The sequence below is a fragment of the Arachis ipaensis genome, chromosome B10 (assembly GCF_000816755.2).
Source record: "Arachis ipaensis cultivar K30076 chromosome B10, Araip1.1, whole genome shotgun sequence".
Classification (NCBI taxonomy): Eukaryota; Viridiplantae; Streptophyta; class Magnoliopsida; order Fabales; family Fabaceae; genus Arachis; species Arachis ipaensis.
Window position 1 is genome coordinate 16,011,667 of NC_029794.2, and position 2,928 is coordinate 16,014,594.

Consider the following 2,928-nt stretch of genomic DNA (forward strand, 5'->3'; position numbering starts at 1 on the left):
ATCAAATTAGGAAAAAAAAAATACATAATTCTAAAATATTTTATATTAGAATATTGTATTCTAGGCTGAGTAGCAGGAGCAATTTTTAATTTATTATGAGCCCAAACGATAGATTCAATATGTTCTTGCCAATAACTAAGGAACTCGACAAAATAATCCCGTAACTTTGGGAGAAGGGGTGCCCCCTCACAAAGGAGGTCGCAATGACCAGGCCTGGACGACTGTTTACCAAAATCACAGGTCTCCGCAAAATCAAAAAGATGGACAATCAAACCTATTTCTCGATTCAATAAAAATCCAAAGAAGTGAATAGGGTCCAAAATAATGATAGATATGTAAAAAGCGAGATTTCAATTAGACATTAGAAGTATATTGATTTTTCACCAATAATCAAATACCTTTGTTTGTACATACTACATTTTTGATTCCATTCATATTTGAATAATGAGTTATATTTACGTACCATTAATGCTAATATTGGCATGTTTGGAAAAATGAAAGATATAAAATACGCATTACGGAATATGGAGGATACACGTTACACCACGATTTTGAATCAGAAGAGAGATCTCAAAAGATAGCAGATCTATTCACTCTATATGTAGAAGTACGCTATGATGATCCAGAGAAACGTGTGGTTTCTGAACCCATTGAAATGACCCAAGAATTTCGCTATTTCGATTTTTCTAGTCCTTGGAAACAGCGTATCGACGGATAATTCAGAATCCAACTAGGTCCAACTCTGGGACAAATTAATAGAAAATGCGAATTTCTTTGTCACGACATATTTGGATATCTCCGGGATTCGGGATCCACCCATGAAGTCATTGGGGAGCTAAATCATTCATTTCATTTTTTTTTCAAACCATTGACTAAAACTCATTGTTGAACTTAATCCCCCTAAACAGAATATGGAGATACTTATTAAAGAACGGGCTGATGATTTGCGATCAGATCTTTCTGAATTCTCCTATGACCGCTATTAAAGAAAAGCTTTTTCCTAGAGTATAGAAAAAAAGTCAATTGATTGTTGTGTTTTAATGTTGAAAAAGTTAATATAATGTATACTTGTATAGTCTGAGGTGGCATACGAGTTAAAACTTAGATTTTTTAAGAGTCAGAAATCATAGATAATTATACAATATAAAAAGACCAACTATATTTATATAATACATAATTAATTGAAATAATTAAAATATTATATTAATTAAATTATCATTTAATTTATGAAATTAAGTGTAGACCAAATGCTTTGATGACGGTACTTCTAACTCAAATTTAAATTTTTCAGAGCATAATATCATCAAAACATAAGTTTTACATTTAATTTCACAAATCAAATGATAATTTAATTGATATAATATTTTAATTATTTCAATTCAATACATATTATATAAATATAGTTTGTCATTTTATATTGTATAACTATCTGTTATTTCTAATTCTAAAAAATTCAAGTTTTAACTCATATGTTATCTTGAAAGACTATACTTTATATTAACTTTTTAACATCAAAAGTCTCAATAATAATTTTTTAGATGCTAATAAGTCAAATGATAATTTTTAATGATTTTTTATAAATCGTTTATTGTTCTGTTTTAAATTCATAAGTTTGTTAAAATATATATTTTCTAGCATTTGAATTAAAATATAAATTTTATTTTATTTTTATTCATTTTAATTTTTAATATTTTATTTGAATTTAAATAGGATATTTTCTTGTTGACAATTATTTTTAAAGTTAAATCATTAACTTAAAAAATAAGTAATGTCAATAATCTGTATTAGTAGTAAATCGAATCAAGTTGTTTCGATTTACTACTGATACAGCATATATATAATAAATCAAATTTATTTTATTCGATTTATATAGAAAGTTAAATGAGACATGCATGTAACTAAATTTAGTTTAAGACATCAGTATAATTTTTTTTCTCACAATTTATCTATGTAAATTATTCTAAAAATTGTGTTGAAAAAAGTTAATATAATGTATACTTGTATAGTCTGAGGTGGCATACGAGTTAAAACTTAGATTTTTTAAGAGTCAGAAATCATAGATAATTATACAATATAAAAAGACCAACTATATTTATATAATACATAATTAATTGAAATAATTAAAATATTATATTAATTAAATTATCATTTAATTTATGAAATTAAGTGTAGACCAAATGCTTTGATGACGGTACTTCTAACTCAAATTTAAATTTTTCAGAGCATAATATCATCAAAACATAAGTTTTACATTTAATTTCACAAATCAAATGATAATTTAATTGATATAATATTTTAATTATTTCAATTCAATACATATTATATAAATATAGTTTGTCATTTTATATTGTATAACTATCTGTTATTTCTAATTCTAAAAAATTCAAGTTTTAACTCATATGTTATCTTGAAAGACTATACTTTATATTAACTTTTTAACATCAAAAGTCTCAATAATAATTTTTTAGATGCTAATAAGTCAAATGATAATTTTTAATGATTTTTTATAAATCGTTTATTGTTCTGTTTTAAATTCATAAGTTTGTTAAAATATATATTTTCTAGCATTTGAATTAAAATATAAATTTTATTTTATTTTTATTCATTTTAATTTTTAATATTTTATTTGAATTTAAATAGGATATTTTCTTGTTGACAATTATTTTTAAAGTTAAATCATTAACTTAAAAAATAAGTAATGTCAATAATCTGTATTAGTAGTAAATCGAATCAAGTTGTTTCGATTTACTACTGATACAGCATATATATAATAAATCAAATTTATTTTATTCGATTTATATAGAAAGTTAAATGAGACATGCATGTAACTAAATTTAGTTTAAGACATCAGTATAATTTTTTTTCTCACAATTTATCTATGTAAATTATTCTAAAAATTGTGTTGAGAATTAGTTTGGAAATATTTAT